The following is a 16,494-nucleotide window of genomic DNA, read 5'->3' as shown; positions in this document are numbered from 1 at the left end:
TTACCTGCTCTCTGGTTTCCTGTATGTGGCCCTCTGGAAGAGACAGAATTACTGATGTCAGGCATTAGCAAGGAGGGGTAGGAAGAGAAGCAACTATTCTGTATCTGAATTGTGATGATGGCTACACAAATCTACACCTGTGTTCACATTCACAGAACTACCCAACAAAGAAAAAGTCAAGTGCACTATATGTCTACCCATAAAACAAGCAAAACAAATTAAGACAGGAGGCAGGGATTAGGGCAGGGCTCTGGGGCCCCAGCCCTAGGCCCAGCGATGACGAAGAGAGATGCCCCTAAACCATGAGACTCAGCCTCGGTTCTGCATAGTTGGTATATGGAGAAGGGAGAGGACTCTCCCCTTGAAAAACAGAGAAAGCCCACGTGTTTCCTGGAAGTTGCACAGCCACCATTCTCCTGCTCAGATGATTTAGTCCTGACCTCAGATGAGGTCATAATTACACAGGCCGAGGAATCCTAGCACAGAGGAGAAACCCACGCAAATACTGGAGAGTCCTACCAGAACTGGAAAATTTTAGCCTAAGCAGATGGCTTGTGGTTGTTTTCCCTCCCAAGACTGTGAGTGCTCGTCCAGGCACTGAGAACGGCCCCATGGTGGTCCCTGAGTCTCCAAGTCTGCAGCAAACACTTACTGCAAAGGGCAGGCCTGTGGGTAAAATCCCCAGCTCTCTGTCTTTCACTGAGGCACTGATGCTGTTGGACCATTCTCCACCGTATCAAGTACCCACACTCATTGCATTCCTGGCCCGTGAGCTTTAAATGCAACAGCTCCTCCCAACCACTGTGACAACCCAAACCATCCCTGTGCTTTTCAAAGCTGCCCTTGGGTCTGCTGGTAATGGTGGTGATGGTGGTGGTGAGGACCATGGTGGTGATGGTGGTGGTGGTGAGGACCATGGTGGTGATGGTGGTGGTGAGGACCATGGTGGTGATGGTGTTGGTGGCGATGATGATGAAGGTGGGGGTGATATTGATGACAACGATGGTGGTGGTGATGGTGACAATCATGACACCAATGTTATAATGGTGGTGTGATGATGGTGGTGGTAAACATGGCGTTGGTGGGAATGGTGATAATGGTGGTGGTGGTGGTGGTGGTGGTGGTGATGGTGAGAATAAAGATGGAAAAAGTGGCAAGGTTATTCTAGTGGTTTAATCAGGAAAAACATTTAACACCCTTTGTCTAATTCCTGACGTATAAAAAGCCTACAGTGAACGCCAGCCATGTTATCATGGTGAGGCTCGGGTGTGAAATCTGATATTCTAAGCAATTTTAAGAACTACGTCTGCAAGCATCTCTCAACATATGACCTGCATGAATCAAGATCCCTTAAGGTTGCAAATAACAAAGGGCCATTCCAAGCTGCCTCCCTCCAACCAGCCAAGTGATTTTCTTCTCTTGGGACAGGGCCTTTTGTTGATGTGGACACGAGGCCCAGACAGCATCTCCAGGCCTTGTTCTCTCATCCCTCCATCGCCTCCCTGTGTACCAGCTGCAGCCCAGGCAGGATTCCTTGTAATGGAGGAACTTCCGGAATCCTCATGCCTAAATCTGCACAGTTAGCAATCCCAGAAGAGAGAGTGTCTCTTCCTCGGAATTCCAGCAAAAGCCCCTCATCAAGGGCCCACCGTGGCACTGCTGGGCTCCATGGCATCACTGAGCCAGAGGAGACCAGAAGCTGTCACTGTTGAGCCTGGGTATCGTGACCACCCTGGACCAGGCAGGCTGGGAGGGCAGGGAACCTGATTTCCTCTGGAGGAACTCAGGTGTTGTTCCCGGAAGGAAGCTGGACACACAGTGAGCAAAATCAGTAGGTAACCACTGCATGTCCACCGCACTGAGAGGTCCAGCCCAGGCCAAGCCTACTCCTTAGGGGAAAACAAGGATTCAGTAAGTATTATTGAGGGCTTGGGATACACCAAGGAAAATTCTTGTCCTCACAAACCTGACCATGTCCTACACAGACCCAGGTAGAACCGAAGAAACTGGGCTCCTTAGCCATCCCCCCGGGGAGAGGCTGAGGCCCCCACAGCTTGGATGAGAAAAGACAGCCCCTTCCTTGACTCTCCATTATGGAAAGGGTTAACACTGAAGGGAGAAACACCCCTCCCCAGCTTGGGCAGCCCAATGGGAGGGAGCCCACCCACGACTGTGGACGTTTAACCCAGGCTTCCTGCAGGAGGAGGAAAGACTGGGTGGCCAAGCAAGGTACGCTGGGGTGGGTCTGGTTACTCGGAAAGGCCCAGCGCCAGCAAGCCATTGGGGTCAAAGTGTGTCCCCTGAGAGCCCTGGGGTTGAGCTCATTCTTCTCAGCTGACAGATATCAGAGGCATCTTCCTTCTGCAGGAGGAAGGAGATGGTTCCCCCCGCAGGATGGAAAGTGTGTGTGTGTATGTATTACAGAAGGACAAAGAGCTAGTGTATGATTCAGAAGTCTAAAGGGGAATCCAAGGTTGCTGGAGGAGCCAGACAGATGGCAGACCTGCATCCATGTGTCTGAGTGGCAACAGTGCCTACCCTGTCCCTACCTTCAGGGCTTCTAGAACCATCTCCTGAGCAGGCTGGCATGGAGCCACAGAGCACACAAATCTGGGAAATACAGTTCCAGCCGCCACAGCGCGATGTTACAGCAACCACAGTCATAAAGGTCATGGATCTGGGATCAGCACCACACACCTTGCGTGTGTCATCTCACTTAAGTCCAGTTCACTCTAACTCCAGTGGGCTCGTATGGTTTTAATCCCCATTTTAAGAAGCTGTGTTAAATGGCATGCCTGCACCCTCCGTCTGAGAATGTCAAGCTGGGGTCACCCTGGACACACCTGTACTGACGGCCCGGCACTCTGAGCTTGTGTTCATCATGTCCAGTCCGGACAGGCAGCTCATGGTTCAGCTCCACATCTGTTATACAGGCAGATGGTTTGAGACTTTGAAACAACTCCCAGGCCCTTCTTAATCCCCACCACACAACTCTGAGGGTACTCAGCACAGTTAAGGAAGTGCTGTCCTAGAACTAAATTGTGTTCAGAAGCAGAGATGCACCCCCAGGTCCTCAGCTGTGGGTATGTGGTCAGCCAGCGCTCCACCCCCTCAGGGGTCTGCCCCAGCTGCCCAAGCTACATCTGGTGACCAAGGGCCAGAGCATGGAGGCGGAGGCAGATACAGAGGGACAGTCCTTGCTCTGGGCACCTCTTTGTCAGACCACATGGCATTGTCACAGTTTGTCATCTCCCTCTGTCCATCCTGTCTCCTCTGCCTTCCTTTCTCTGGAACTGACCAAAAAGACAACAAAAGCTTGTATCCCAAACTCTGTTTCCAGAGAGCCCCATCTGGGGACTCAGAATGAGAATTTGGCCTTTCTCCCCTCAATTGTACAATCTCGAGCCTAGTGGATTGTGGGTATGTTTACCAGGTCTCGCCAAACCTGCATCCGATTCCTCAGTTCTCTGAGTCAGAGTTAGGGGATAATGGTAGAGTGGAAGAGAGGAAGAAAGGGAGGGAAGAAGGGAGGGAAACAGGAAAGGAAAGAGGGAGGGAGAGATGGGGGAAGGAGACAGGCAGGAAAAGAGAAAGGAAAGAGAGAAAGTAGGAGAGAAAAGGAAGGAAGAAAGGGAAGGAGAGAGGAAAGGAGAGGGGGGAACCAGCTCCCCAGAACCCTCAGTGGCCCTGGCAGAGCACACTGCAGGTCAACAGAGTTTATTGCTCCTTTCCCCAACTGAAAGGAAAAACCTACAGAGGCTAGAAAAAGGGTGACCCATGACACCAAGGACTGGCATTCAGTCAGCCTTTAGTGTGTAGTGGCTGTCCCTGCTCCAGTGGGAGGAGTTTTCCAGATTCATTTCCATGACGCGGGTGACTGTGCTCCTATGCACACACCTTTTGGGAGTATGGGATTGGGTGCTCAGAGTCTTAAGACTCAATGTCCTGGTCCTTTCAAGTCATGCTCTGCGCTACTGGACGGCACAAGGCCCTTCTCCCATCTGCCTGGTCCATCTGCTCTTTGAAGACCTGGTAGAAAAGGCCTTTGAACCCACGCCTCACCCAGAGCCCTCTGGAGCAGAAGAACCACTGAGACCCTGACTCCTCCAGAGGGTGGTTGACATAGCCACTCTCGGCTGCAAATGAGGCTCAGACAGGAGTGACCTGAGCCCTTGGGAACAGGACAGCCAGCAACATGGCAGGGCCCACCTGAGAGGCGTGATGTGTTCACAGGTCCTGAAGCACATAGCCCACATCTACCTAGAGCAGCATCTAGATGGGTACCTGAGGTATCCAGAGCCTCACATCCCCACCTTGGGCAGGGATGGCAGCTTCTGGTTGGGCCTTTCAGCCCAGGAAACTGCACTCTACCAGGGGTGTGTGCTACGCACATCCAGTTCCCACCTCCTCTTCCCCTTTGTTTCAGCAGGGCAGAGTAGGCAGGAAGGTGACATTCAAGGCTCAGGGTGACTTGCCCAAGAATGCAGCAAGAAAACATCTGCAGGCAGCAGGGAGAGGCTGGGGGGAGCTGATTAGAACCATTTGTGTGGTCAGCATGGAGGAGGCCGGGCAGCCTGTAGCAGGACAATATCTGCTCTGTTCTGCGCAGGACAGATGCCAGCACCGCGTCTGACTTTACAGCTTTTCCTTGGCCATACGTGTGAAAGAGGCTGATTAAAAACGGGCCCCTCTGGATACTGAACAGCCTCCCAGAATGGGGCACAAGATACACTGGGCCAGGCCGTAATCCTCGCTGGCTCCAGTTCCCACCGAAAATGTGCCACAGTGACGCGAGTCCAGCCCCACGTCCAGCCAGAGGCTCTGGTGCTCCCAACACTCCGTGGGCCTTTGGACAGCTCGGACCCAGAACCCAGGCCAAGCCCAAGCAGCACGAGGCAGGCACTCTCCAGCCTTGGACAGATTGACAGAACCCTCAGCAACAGATGGAGTGACATGGGCCCCTGTCCAGCCCATGTCGTGGGCAAAACCCAGTAAGCCGGGGGCGTTGGGTTTCACTGCAAGCGCCAAGACTTTCCAACCATACATTTCACCGGCGGTTACTCCAGTTCGGGTAAGAAAACACTTACCCAATTCCGAGCAGCCTGCGGACAGACGCAGGCACCCAGCGAGCGTGGTTCCCGGCAGCCTCCGTTTCGGCCTCACTCACGTCTGCAGGGCTCACAGGGCAGCGGCTGCACCTGGCCTCGCGCCCCGTCCTAGGAGATGGCCAAGATCCCCGGTGCCTTTCAGAGAATTTCACACCGTCCGTTCCCTGCCAGAGGGTCGAGGCTCCTGGGAGGAAGCTGGAATGTGCACTGGAAAATGAAAATGCTCTGTTAACGAGGAGCTGGAGAAGACTGGAAATGCCAGAGTTGGAAGGCGCTTTGGAGAGGGGCGAACCCAGGTCTTGAGGCCTCGGTGGCCTTGTCCATAAAATGAGGGGGTGGGGGGGTGAGGCAAGGCGAGGCCACCCACAGTGATAGTGCTCATCTGGGCTCAGACCCTTGACCCCATCCAGGGTGCTCTCCGCGTGGCAGGCGCCCCATCCAGAGCAAAGCCGCAGAGCTGTTCTGAGGCACGCAGCATCAGCAGTGTGGCTGCAGGGAAGAACTCCGGACGGGGCAGACCTCACCTGCTCCTCGCCATCGTGAGCAGCAGAGCCCTGAGCACTGCCAGCCACCTTTCATTCATTCCGCAGGAATCTCAGTATGGAAGAATGAGGGAGGGAAGGAAAGGGTGAGGGAGAGGGGGAAGGAAATGGTGTGATATGGGTGGGGTGAGGGAGAGAGAGCGTGTGAGATGAGTACCGAGCCCTCACCCCACCCCCCCGCCAGGTACCAACGTGCTGCCCTGTGCTGGACTGGGGGATGTGAATACAGCCCGGGTGTGGCCTCACCTCCGAGTCACGCTCCAGGTGAGAGCACATCACTGACTGTGGTGCAGGGAGCAGGACATTGACCTTCACCCTCTCACAGACCATAGCCCCTTGAGGACGGGAACAGGTACCCCAAGGTCAGTTCTGAGTGGACAACTGATAGAAACCCACAGGGTTGGTGAGGTGGTAGCTGGTTGGTCACCTGCATTGGCTATTTTTGTTGGTGGGGTAGGCTGTTGTTCACTACTTGGTTGGCTGGTTGACTAATTATTACTTGGCTGCCATTGGCTGGATGGATGGTTGCTGGCTACTTGGCTGGAGAGTTGATTAGTTGGCTGGGTGAAAGCCAAAGGCAGGTCTAACCCATCCAGATGTCTGAAGTGGAGCATGGACTTGGGAGCCTGAGGGCCCTGTGACCATGAGAAAGCCGCTCCCACTGGTCCTCCATGCCGTGAGCTCCTCATTGTAAAGCAGGTTGCAGTGGTGACTACTCTGCAGTTGGCCTATGTGAGGTGCCCAGGACATCAGAGGCAGTCGGCAAATGGCGGACATGGTCCTTATTATTCTACATGGAAACAAAGGATTCAATTCTTTATGGACACCTTTCCCACAACTCCCAACATGTCGTCACTAAAGACTTTGCACACCTTCTCCACATAAGCCCAGCAGTCCTGAGAAAGAAAATATGGCACGGGAAGAGAAAAACCTGCAAACTAATGAAGTGTATGAGACACTGGAAGGATTAATAGCTAGCACCGAACACAGCACCTTACAGAAAGAAGTTTCCCCAAAGCCACCGACACCATCACCACCATGGCCACACCAGTCTCCTCACTGCCATGGTCACATTCAGCACCCCCATCATCAACCCTATCACCTCCATCACTCTCAACACCGCCATCACTGTCACCATTATTTCTGGAAATAATATTAGCTCAAGCAAGTTTCCCCGAGCACATTTGTGCTCACTCGTTCGATTCTTATAAAATCCTCGTCGCATTTTGCAGATAAGAAGCTAAGGCTGGGAAAGTGATGAAACCCATCCCTGACCTGACACCAGGGCTGGCCCACACCTCACCCACCATGGTGCCTCCTTAGATCCTGGTTCATGCCTGTCATGCTGAGTTCTTCACCCCAAGTCTTCTGACCTGCTGCTTGGAAGTCCACCCTGCTACCCGGGGGCCCAGACACATTCCCCCATGTGAAGACTTAGGCCCTGGGGTTGTTCAAGACTGCAGAGGCATCAAGTGTGACTTCACACAGCTCCTGTCACCACACTGTGATGGCAAATCCAGGGCAAACACCTCTTGTGCTTGAAAACACACACACACAAATTAAATCTTTCTAGGGTCCATCATTTAAGCGTCATCGTGAGGTGCTGACCCAGAGGAGAGCGAAAGGCCATGCAGTGCGGGCGGGCAGGGCGAAGATGTCTCTCCTGCCCCGCGGTTTGCTGCCGAAAACTGTTTTTGCAGGTGGGAAATGACTGCATTTGCATCAGGATCGAGTTCCAGAGGCTTTGGCAGCCCTCGCAGGTGCCACATGGTGCAGAGCCCTGGTTTGGCCTACTTCCTACTCAATAACCTATTTCTACAGGTCTTTGGATATTTAAAAAAATAATAAAATACAAGATAAATGCAGCTGAAACCCAAATGGATGGACTTGTTCCCATTTCTGGCCATTGGAGTATGTTTCATAGCCTGCACTGTGTATCTTGTACACATCCATTTTTAAATACTGAAACTTAACAATCGTGATGGCGCCTGTAAAACTCCTTATGAAATTCCATCGACGACAGTTCAGCAAAGTCCAGGAGGTAAAAATGTGCCATGGGTCGCTAGCAGCCATGGAGGGGCCTGAGTGGTACAGTCTCCTCTTCTAGGCGAAGTGCCCCAGGTGACACTTTGGTCTTCTTCCTTACAGGGGGCCCCGGGCTCCCCCACCTCCTCCATGACAATGAGCAGAAGCAGCGCAGGGGCAGTCATCTATCCACAAAAGCTACAGGATCAGCCCTCGTTCTCCAGTCCCTGTTCTCTGGCCCTCACCACCACTAACAAAAGCATCTGCAGGCCAGGGTCTGCTCCACTTGTCCCATACTTATCAACTGCTCAATTCTCAACATCGCCTGTGAGCGACTGTCATTGTTACACAGAGACGTTAAGCAAATTGCCCCAAGATGCACAACCAGCCAGCCTGGACCCCGCACCTTACCTCTTGTGTGGGCCGCAGCTGGCCGGGCTGAACTCAATCAGTACTTTGCTACTCGATGTAGCAAAACTGGGGTCTCAGTTTCCCCATGAAATTATAAGCTCCCTGCCACCAGGTGAAGCAGTGACTCCATCAGTAAGTGTGCTAATACTGATGGTCAGACTAGAAAAAGGTGTTGCTTCTTCACTGTCGGAAAATGATCATGGTGTGCTTTTTTTGAGGAGCAAGTCACTTGCTCCTCATTTGACAAAAAAAGGCATCGTACACAGCCACAATTACGAAATCTGTGCTGTGAATGGAGCCCTTGGGGTTGTGCAGTGTACAACCTAAGCAACCTACCACCCATCCTGAGCTGAGTCAAAACAAATGCAAATTGGGCAGTGTCCCTGAAAAGCCAGATGACACAAAGCAAGAGGCTAGGAGTGTGGTCCCTGGAGTCAGATGTCACGGAGTCAATTAAGATTCAGCAAGGCATCGGCAAAGAACAGCAAGGAACATGTGTCCGGAGGCTGCAGGTGTGGTAGGTGTTGGTCTGCTATCTTCATTCACTCAAGTCTCCTGTTTCTCACCCTCGGCTGTGGTCCCCAGATGACATTAGAAGCTGGACATTTCTCCCTGGGGGGCTTCTCCAGCCAGGCCGTCTACTCCTAAAAGAGCCTGCCCCCCGGAGCTCCACTTTCCTCATGCTTCATTACAACTTCATCCAACACTTACGCCCTCCTGCCCTTTGTGGAGGTGCTGGCGTGTGGGCAGCACAATGGCCACACATCAGCTTTACCGCTGGACCCTACACGCAGCTGGGCATGGACAGGAACCCGCTGACCCTCGAGGCAACTCTGAGGGAGGGATTTCTGTCCCCTAAGCCAGAGCAGGAGGACCTTGCCCAAATCACACACCTGTAAGGAATAGTACTGACGGTCCCCCTGCCCACTGTAACTGTCCTCACTAAAGTGGGCAGGTCAGACAAAAGGCAAGCATGCCATGACCTTCACAGACAAGGCTTGCTGTGGCCAAATCACAGACCCGAGGCCCTGGTGTGGACAGGGCAGGCAGCAGCCTTCATTGCACAAAATTCACTTCCGCTTCTTAGGGGGGATAATGACAGACAGAATGGCTGCTCATGACACATTCACACCTTCTCAACTCGGCCTGCAGAAGGGTCACTGTGCACACAGGGAACCTCTCCTCTCCCCTCGCACAGGACCCCATCCTCCTCATCGGCCACACTTTTCTAAGACACAGTCCAGGCAAAGCTGGCCCCCTGCAGCCATTACCTACTTATTGCACCATCATTCCGTGCACCGATTTAAAAGCTGAGGCTCAGAGAGGCAGACGTTCCCAGAGCCTGGCAGCTGCTCCATGACAGAAGCAGGATTCCAGCCTGGATCTGCCTCAGCCCAGCCCCAAAGCTTCTTCCACTGCTCCGTGTCTTCTCTGCAAAAAAATGAGGCAGTCAGGCTCAGTGGTACCCAACTACATGGGTGGCAGGATCAGAGTTCAAGGCCAGCCTGGGCAAAAAAGTTAGAGAACCCCCTGCCCCCAATCTAACAAACAAGCCAGGATTGGTCGTTTACACCTGTAATCCCAGCTATGAAGAGCCAAATGTACATAGGAGGCCAGCTAAGGCAAAAAGCTAAAGACCCTATCTGAAAAAAATAAGTAAAGCAAAAAGAGCTGGGGCATGGCTCAAGTGGTAAAGAGCGCCTACCAAGCAAGCATGAGCCCTGGGTTCAAACCCCAGTACCTCAAAATAAGTAGATAAATAAAAAGAACAAGTCTGCATGTCCATGGATGGCAGCAGCCCCTCTGTCATCTCACGATGGTGTATTTGAGGAGTGGCAACCGCTCACAGCAGCCAGGCGTGTCCTCAGGTGGGAGAGTGCCATATCTGGGGGCCCCAGGAGCTGGCTCTGCACAAATGAACGCTGTTTCTTAATCTCCGGCTGGTTCCTGAGCTCTAAGACAGCAGGCCAAAGCTGCTGTCATTTTTCTTTCTTTGCTTTTGTTTTTTGGGTGGTACTGGAGTTTGAACTCAGGACCTTCACCTTGAGCCACTCCACCAGCCCTACTTTTGTGAAGGGTTTTTTCGAGAAAGGGTCTTGAGAACTTGCCTGAGGCTGGCTTTGAACCACGATCCTCCTGATCTCCGCCTCCTGAGTAGCTAGGATTACAGGAGTGAGCCACACGTGTCTGGCTAAAGCCCACAGTGGGAAGTGAAGGTACAAGAAAGCAGCTTCCGAGCTCCCTGTGGCTGCAGGTGGGAAGTCTACCAGAGAACACTGGCGATGATGTGGTTTTTGCTTGGGATTTTTTTTGGCTGTACTGGGGTTTGAACTCAGGACCTCACACTTTCTAGGCAGGTGCTCTACCATTTGAGCCACTCCGCCAGCATCCATTACCTTTGGTATAATGGCAAGATGACTGGAGTAAGTCTAGAGTGTCCACGATGTCAAGGTCACCCCAGCTGAGAGACTAGCCGGGTCGTTCAGTCTGTTGTCACCAGTGTGTGAAATGGGGACATGAGGCTGTGTAAATAAATGGCAGTGTCCTTCAGATACTTGCTGCGGTTCCTGGAGGACACTGTGACATCTACAGCATTCCCACATGGTTGTGAGGAGGGTGGGGATGGTAGATCACCAGCGGCATGGAGTCTGGCGGGTTGGATTCTGCAGCTGAGCCTGCAGCCAGCAGGGCGGCGCTCTGAGGCCAGTCAGCAGTGTCTGCCCTGCGCAAGGATAAAGATAAAACAAGCCATGTAAATTCCCCCAAAGAACAGCACACGACCAGCTATGTGGCTGTTTTCTCCATGAAAGTCTGCAAAAGGCAAGGCGTTGGGTAACACGCCCTGGCATTAGCCATTCCTGCCAGGAAATGTTCTCTAAACAGGTTATGTTCTTGTGCCCTTTCCAAGGAAGTTCCAAATTCCATCCTGTGCAACTCCAACCGGGGACCCTGACTTTCCCAACAGGACACAAAGATGAGCAGTCGTCAAAGAATTTTTCGTGTTCATAAAGAAAGGCAGAGTTCTCATCTGCCTGGAGGTTGCTCTTGGGCCGCGGCCATGGGATCACAGAACGAGTGCCCCAGCAAGGAGGTGGGCCAGACAGGCTTTGCGGAGGCCTCAGACCCCAGCCCCAGCTCCGCTCCCCAGGGGCCCAGGACCTGCAGCATCTGGCAGGACTTCTGCTCGCTGGGGTTGGCGAGCATGGAAGGCCCACATCTGCTACCCTGGCCTCAGCCCTGTGTGCTCCCGCTGCCAAGGCCTGCAGTGCCAGCCCCACGTTGAGAGCTGGGTTGGGGTGGTCTGTCTGTGTTTGTTGAAATTGGGCCGGGAGCAAGGGCCTCGCGGGCAAGACTCCCTGGAATGTACGCAGGGCTCTCTGCAGACAGCTCTGTCAGCAAGCTCAGGAAACGGCTGGAGGGCTGGGCCAGCTCGGGCTCGCCCGGAACGCCATCCGGAGGGGACCCAGGGATGCCGCTGCAGGGACAGAGGTCCCCTTTGTGTGGATGCCGCCTGTCTTCTCTTGGTTTACAGCGTGAGGCCCTAATTACCTTGACCAAGTAGAAAATCAAGGAGGAAATGTGGATTTTTTTTTTTTTATTTGACACCCAGAGCTTTTTCCAAAAGGTAACCAAACCATGCTAAACTGGAGGCTACTAGCACGTTGTTTTTTCCTCCCAAAATCTGGACCTGTGTCTTAAAACAACAAGAGCAAGACTTCAGTAATCGGGGAGGACGTCCCCATTCATTGTGCACTCACGTGCAGAGTGCCCTGTGAAGATAGAGCAATTAGAACCTGCAGCCCTAGGTCAGAATGAGTCCTGCTATGACAGATGTCACCTCCCTGATCACAAGGACCTCTCCAGAGGGCTGCTAGGAAGCTTGGCAAGTGCAAAAGAAGGGGTTCAGGCTTTCTGGGCAGCAGTTTACAAACAAGTATGGGCAGATCTCAGTATTCCAACCACAGTACCAAGGTGGTGCCTCGTACCTGAGTGCCGGCACCTGTCAGAACATCTGTGCCAGGTGAGCTCCACAATGCCTCCGAACCCCAGGGCACCTGTACACGGAGTCATCGCCAGGGAGGGCTGGAGCTCCTGGGCAGGACCTGTGGCTGCTTGGCCAAAAGCCCCAGAGAATGTGGCATTGGGGTCCTGCAAGCCCAAGTACTGCAAAGGCTGCCACTGGAGGCTTTGTCTGTCCGGAAGCTGAGCCTCATGTGTGCAACCCAGGCCGCCCGCTAAAGGGAAGCACCGGGTAGAGCACCACTGGGGAGCGAAATGCAGGACGAGGCATGGCTAGTTCAGCCACAGTCACAGCCACAGCACAGGACAGCAGCAGGAGAGGCCCCAGGCCAAGCAATGGGAGAACTGGTAGCTGAGCCCTGCCAGCCCGTGGGCTCAGGGAGTACAGCAAAAGGTGTGGCGTGGGGTGGTTTGTTACACAGCAGAGCGGCCAGGGTACACATTCCCTCCTCCATTTTCATGGCGACATGTGTGGCAGGTTTATTACACCGTTACCACTCTCAGTACCGGAGCCAGGCTCACTTGGTCCTAGGATCCCCTGGAGCTGCCCCGGCCTCACTCTCAGGCCCACACCTGAGCTGGGTCTCCCCAGTGTCCACGATTTCTGTGAACGACCTTGACAGCCTCCTGGTGTTTTGGAAGAACTTTCAGCCTTGGCTGCCCGCACCTTGTTGAGGGGCCCGAGCCGCCCCAGCCTCCCCAGCTCCCCCAGTTGTTCCGAGGCTCCTCGGGACGGGGAGCTCAGTCCAGCAGGTGGGAGAGGTAGGTGCAGCTTCCCCACTGCCCATGTGCCGTGTTCTCCTCCCTCACTCGCTCAGAGAAACTGAGTCATTGTAGAACGTTTACAAGCTCATTCCTGCCTGTGCTAATGGAAAGGGGGAAATTTTCCCATTTTTTTTCCTGCTGGAAAGTGCTTTCCATTCTTTTCTACCATCATTATAAAATCTCCTGGTTATGCTAATGATTCCAGACAAAATTGCCCAGCCAATCTGAATTCTTCCCACCAGAGCGTCAAGTATTCTTATTCCTGCTCTGCACGGGTTCACCCCTTCCCACAGCCCTCATTAGAGGGATGGAGGCCCGGTTCCAGCAATGGCAGGCAGGAGGCAGGAGGGGAGCCCCAGCCTTCAAGCTTCTGTTGACCCAGACTTTGCAATGCTGTCCTCAACCCTTCAGCTTTGCTAGACTGCCACCTCCTCCCGGAAGCCCTCAAAGAGGGCTCTCCCTCCTCTTTACCTATTCTTCCCAGCACCTCTCCTGTAATCTGAGCTCCTGTTCCTAAGGTAATCGCTGGCCTTTTTAAGTTCTTCAATTGTACTCTACACACCAAACTCCCACATCTCACGTGTTTCTTGTCGACTCCATCACCGTGATCCCTCAGAGGATCTCAACTCCGCAGCCACCTTGAGCGCAGTCTCCTACCCAGTGGCTCACGTGGACTGTCATAACCTGCTTTGCACAGGAGAAGCTGAGGCTCTGAACAGGTAAGCCATGATGTAATCCCAGGTAGCTGAGGTCAGACCGAGCCTGAGTCACACATGGTGTTAGTATTAATCTGTGGCCCTCACCCATCACCCCAAACCTTAAACAGGGGAGCTGTGAACAAGCACATCTCCTGAAAGAGACCCTGGAGGAAAAAAGCATTCTTCCAGGAGGACGCTCAGCCCTGGGCCAGCTCTACTGAGATGGTGTGGTCTGCTTTGCTGTGCTCATCAAAACTCACACACACGTTGTAGCCTTTGTTTTGGTGACATAGTGCCAGCATCCTAAAACTACATGGGCACAGTGTGGCTCACGCCTGTAATTCCAGCTACTCAGGAGACAGAGATGGGAGAATTGAAGTTCTAAAAAGTTAGCGAGACCCCATCTCAACACACAAGCCAGGCATCATGGTGCATGCCTACACCGGAGGCGGAGGTAGGAGAACGGGAGTTCTGAGCCCAGTCCTGGGAAAAAACATGAAACCTTATCTGAAAAATAACTAAAGCAAAAAAAAAAAAGGCTGAACGTGAAAGTGTGACTCAAGTGATAGAGCACCTACCTATCAAGCTTGAAACCCTGAGTTCAAAACCTCAGTAACCAGCCTGGTGCCAGTGGCTCATGCCTAGAATCCTAGCTACTTAGGAGGGTGACATGGGGAGTTAGAGGCCAACCCAAGCAAATAACTCTTGAGACCCCATCTCCAAAATAACTGAACCACACTGGAGGTGTGGCTCAAGTGGTACAGCATCTGCTTTGCAAGAATAAAGCCCTGAGTTCAAACCCCAGTCTCACAGAAAGAGAGACAGGGACCTCAGTACCACCAAAAAAAATCCTAAAATTAGCCAATGCTTGCTGCAGAAACACTCCCTGTGACCTGAGCAAATGCAGGTGAAGGTTTACATTCCAGGGTATTGGTTGAGCGTGAATCCAGTAACAACAACTGGAGTCACTCTAAGTGAACAGCAACGGACGGGCGTGGAAAGACAGCTGATACTTATTTTTCTTATTTTCCAAATTCCTTCAAAGTGTGGGCATTACTTACACAATCAGAGAAACATCAGCGCGTTTTAAAGGTGAGGCAGAGACATGGGACCTCATCACCTTTGGGATGCATGTGTCAGCACACCTTCTAACCCAGTGATTCTCCTGGGAACACGCCCAACACACAGCCATGCACAAGGTAAATGTCAAGATAGATGCGTGGGGACGGTCACTGAAGCAAGACTTGTAACAGCAAAAGACTCAGACCAACCTAGAGGCTTACCCAAAGGGAATGGCTAAATGAATTATGGCACGTCCTTACAAAAGGATGCTGTGAAGTTAAAAGGAAAGAGATGGAGCCTAACGTGAAAGATGGGTCATGACTTGCATTGACTGAGAACGGCAGGGTGCAGCCTCAATCGCATCCGTGTGAGAAAGCATAAATGTGTGTTTGTGTCATTTACACAGACATTGGAGGGTCCGCAAGGGTGGACATCAAACTCTTCCTGCACCGGGAATGAGCCAAAAGAACCAGAAAGCTTTATGTTTCACTTCGCTTTCAGATCGCTCTTGAATTGCTTCCAAGGGCGGCATTGCTTTAGGCGAGTAAGCAGATGCTTTCTGCATGGGAAAAGTGAATGTGTCATGCTGGAAAGAGTAACTGAACCCCAATGCCCCCCAGTTCAAGTTTCAAAACTGACAGGCCGTCTAAGCCTGTCTCTTCCCCACCCCATCCTCTCAGGGCACAGCACCAGTGTCACCCCTGAAAAAAACAGTGACTTCCTAAAGACAGTAAGTATGAAGTAGGGTTCCAAGTTACGATTCCTTGTGATAGTGTAAATTATTTTGCAACTGTTTGAATCAAAATCCACACAAGGGCCACATGTTACAATGGTTTGGTAATTGCTAAGTCTTTTTATTTTACAGATTCATCTCTCTCTCCCTTCCTCCCTCCCCCTCCTCCCTCTCCACATGCGCACACAGATGTACATATGTACATAAATGTGCAGACACGTATGCAGGTGAGTGTCTCTGTGTGTATATCTGGGGAAGACAGAGAGAGGCACACGGGTGCTTGCCGCAGGGTCTCCCACAGTCTGGGTCCAGCTGGTTGCATCATCACGGTGTCCTTTAACCGGCTGTGTTTTTGTGTTTCCTGAACACTGGTGTTGGTCAGAGGCCTGATCAGGTACAGGTGAGGCTTGGGGTCAGCCCGCTTCGTTAGCCACAGTGTGCTCGCCTGGCAGCGTTTGTTGGTGAGCCATGGGTTTATTCTGAGATGGGATAAAATCACTGCTGTGCACTGTGGCATAGAACCAGCATCTCTCCGCTGAGCGATGGCCACGCGTGGTCACTGTGCACACGAAGCACTCATCGGTCTCTCTTCATGGCTTCCACAACACGGGGAGACAGCTCACGCCCATGCTACCACAGCACCTTTCCCTAGTCCCCCAGCCCGTCGGAGCCCCCATAGCGCAGAATAGCACCTGCTCATTGTGCTTGCCTTTAGAAATTGCTCTGGAAACTGAGTCACTGGGGAAATATAGAAGGAAGGTCTATTTACACAGGTGTTTCATTCAGCACTCAGAGGCAACCGGGCCAAATGGATAAACTCACAGACCCTGGGGCAAATGGAGGCCATCTGGCTGCTAATCTCAGCTTCCTCTCCTCCTGGTTGTGTGGCCCAGAGCAAGTCCCCGCCCACTGTGTGCCTCGGTTTCCCTGCTGTTAAGTGGTGATAACAATACCTTCACCTCAGAGGGGGGCAGCAAGAGTGCAATGAGGCAGTGCGTGTGAACTCTCAGCAGAACCAACACATGAACTGCTCACGGGGTATCGAACCCTGGGAGCGCAGGATGGGCCAGAAGAATGCAGGCACTGTGTGGTGATAAGTGTTTAGCTCTGAAATCATCCAGGCCTGTAGT

This window comes from Castor canadensis, chromosome 15 (assembly GCF_047511655.1).
Source record: "Castor canadensis chromosome 15, mCasCan1.hap1v2, whole genome shotgun sequence".
NCBI lineage: Eukaryota > Metazoa > Chordata > Mammalia > Rodentia > Castoridae > Castor > Castor canadensis.
This window is presented reverse-complemented; position numbering follows the sequence as displayed.